Here is a 3,523-nt window from a genome sequence, read left to right on the forward strand (position 1 = left end):
CACAGACAGTTGGGCCAAACCGTCCAAAATCTCGTCTGAAAACGGCTCCATTTGGCCAAAGCTGAGGGGAAATGTCTCTTTTCTCAGGGAAATGTGAGTTGACTACTTGCGGCGTGTGGCGCTGCGTGACGTCATCAACCCAAGTGTGAAGTGAACTGCCCTAATGAGAGAAATGTTGGTTCAGATCAGGAAGAGTTGAAAGACAAGACCCTGCCTGCCCAATATAACGCTTCTATTGCCTCCTAAAGTAGCTTCGGCGAGAAAAGAGCATTTCCTTGGCGGTTCCTTTTGCTTGTGCCGCATTCGACCAATGAACTTGAGAGTCTTTAACTTGGGATATGAGTATTACAAGCTCGCGCTTGCTTCTCCATCACTCAATTTTTATATGACCAAAAAAGATAGGACTTTTCACGGTCATATAACACTGAGTAATATGACTTGTGCATATGTATGAGCAGTGCTTCAGACTAGAGGATGCCAAACAGACAAGCTATTGTTCTATTGTTTAAAAAAAACCCTTGCCATTGTGACTTTATTCCGACTTCCCGATACGATAGGTATTAACAATAGAGGTATGGTTTCAGGTGGTCAACAAAGACATCCGATACTTTTCCGTCTCACACTCACATCAACTTTTATTCCTGCCCATTGGAGTTAAATTCCCAACCCTTTGTTTCTGTCCGTCGCGCCTTTCGAGTATTATGAAACGATCCAATGCAAGCACGTTGTCCTCGCCAAAGGTAAAACCATGTGACATTCATAAAAAGGAATACAACTTATGGTAATACATGAACATGCATATGTAACTACATTGATTAGCCAATGGCATGGGTTGCCTGTGTCGCAATAAATTTCGGTACGGCTGGGAGTCCGAAGGAAGTTAATAAACCGAGGTTCATAAACGTCTTTGGTGACGATTCTGAACAATGCAGACGATACAACTAATATGTGGAAAGGACAGAAAATGTAAAAGAATTTGTAGAAGGCTATGATACTCAAGATGAGCCATCAAAGGGGGTCCAAAGACATTCCGAGGTACAATGAAATACAAGAGAGACGACTAACAAAACAGTAGTTAAGTGTTGGAAGGCATTGTAAACCCGGGAGGTTACCAGATAAACGATACACCACTTTTCCTCTGTGGTCGTATTTTGGGCAAAACAGTCTCTTTCTCTTCCACGGACTGCTTTTAAAGCAAGAGACACAGATCTTGGGACATCCCAAACTAACGCGATCGCGGTCAGAATAGAAAACTTTGAAATTCTCCATAGGCAAGTTGTTCCCCAATGTATGTCATTGGTGCGCATTTCAGTCTATCACGTATATCACAATTAAAATCAGAGAATCTAGTTGCTTTTGATGGTACATGATTGTGATACATGCATGTACTTCCTACTCGCTATTAAAGTCCATATTTACTTTACAACCATACTACCAACAGTCTTGAATTTTTGGAAGCTTCCCAGTCAAGTTCCGCATGAATTTAGAATATTTGCAAAAGAAAAATTTCTTAAGATGTTCGAATTCCAGCTTTAACAATCGACGCACAAAATTGGCACCGCGTAGTCTGGCACAGACAGTGGCTTCAATTCCGCTGCAAACAGTCTGGAACTCTGGAGGGTAACTTGTGTAATTGGGCAGCACAGTCATAGGCTAGCTGTATATGTAGACATCCCCGTAGCCTGACTAAATCGCGCTCCTGGCGGCCGCCGCCCTAGGTTGCCGCCCCCCATCTTGGGGTGGGGGTCATTAACCTCCAGCCGAGAGCTTGTATACACAGGCTAGACATCCCCGCCCCACCCCCAGGCTAAACCTTAACTTCGCAAGTTCTAGAGATCAAACGAGATGAAATTGAATTCCAGTCGAGCCAGTGAGGCGTCTTACTACGCCGAGTTCTTGATTATGACAAGGAAGTGACTCCAAATACAACTTCGCCGCCGGTGGAGCTTCAAGAAAGACGATTTCTGTAGAGAATAATTGGGTCTTCGGTATTTTCTTTCGCACGGGATCTTGAAAAGAAGGTTAGGCGCACTTTCAGCAGGAGCTTCGCGGTTGAACAATCTGGGGCGAGTTAACCCGCGCCAGGACTACCGTCAGTGGAAAAGTTCAACCCAAATTTATTACCCCCTTCCCGATCCTCTGGTTTGATGGTTGAATTTACGACCGTCACAAATAGACTTAGGGGCAATGCGGACTGTCCGCCATTAAAATGTTGTACCTGAAAATCCTGTACATCTACAATATAGGATATAAACCAATAGAGTCATATTATATTTTAAGGTTATCAATACGTTATTGTCTCGAGAACGCGTTTCTTGCTCTTTCCTAATCCACACCCTCAGTGGAGTGTCCTTCGATGGTGTAACGTTAACGTTAATTGATTATAACAGCCAACATATTTTGTGCTAAAAGAAATAAATACAATATCAAAGTCACTGCAATTCATGACTGAGTTTTATTATTTACTCCAAACAAACGTTTTCACACAACATACTTTCAACCTCCCATCTTCACATTACTGGTCCGTCCCCCTTCTCGTACCCAGACCGGTGTGAGTAAAGCTTGGGAACGAGAGTGAGATTGCGTGAACTTCGGAAACCTCGGCGCAGCAGCAGCTGGAAACTGGATCATAGAAAGTTTTGAACTCCTAAACTCCAGTAAGCACACGATCAGGCCCTGCAGCCCAAGACGTCTGGTAAGTTAGCTGCCATAGCGTTACCTTTGAGAGTTTTTAACCGGGAATGAATTCTGAAAATGAAGTATACTTCGCGGTTTCGGTATGGGGGAGGGGGGCGTGCAGACGAATGAATAAATTTTGCCATAATCTTTATGCAACAGGCAACGGGGAAGTGTCACAACGCAGTGGTATCATATATTTAACAAACCAGCTCTAACTACTCATACAGCCAACAACATTTATAAGATTACCAGAAAGCGAGAGGAAGTTGAACGTACTTGTGTAACGTTACTATAGCCGTTTTATTATCAACATAATTTGATGATGTACTTTGTCAATATGTGTCTTTAGCCCAGTGGGGCAAAATGTACAATAAAGGTCTTCATTCATTCATTCATAATAGTCTTTCACCGTCTAGACTTGACCCGACAGAAACGTTACTGATGAGCCCAAATGATATCCTAACTATAATTTGCAATGTGATAACAAGACCCCATTGAGTGAACTTATAGAATATTAACTAGAAAGGCCAATATTTGCTTTGGAGCAAATACAGCGATGGGTTCACCACATTTTACCACATGGCAGGGAAAGAATGAGAAACACAAGGGAAAACAATGATTTACATTGATATAACTATAATATGAAGTAAAATACAACTAAAACAACAGTTGGATAGCTATTCCCTACTTTATTGGTTAGGATTTTTAATTGCATAATGCAAACTGTTGATTTTCAAAATAAAAAAAAAACGTCCATGCCCGGCATTCCAATGCTGGAGCAGGAAAGCTTGAAATACCTACCAAAACACTTGAATACAGACATACTGTCAGTATGGAAATGCTT

Source organism: Branchiostoma belcheri, unplaced genomic scaffold (genome assembly GCF_001625305.1).
Source record: "Branchiostoma belcheri isolate BF01 breed outbred unplaced genomic scaffold, Haploidv18h27 scaffold19, whole genome shotgun sequence".
Classification (NCBI taxonomy): Eukaryota; Metazoa; Chordata; class Leptocardii; order Amphioxiformes; family Branchiostomatidae; genus Branchiostoma; species Branchiostoma belcheri.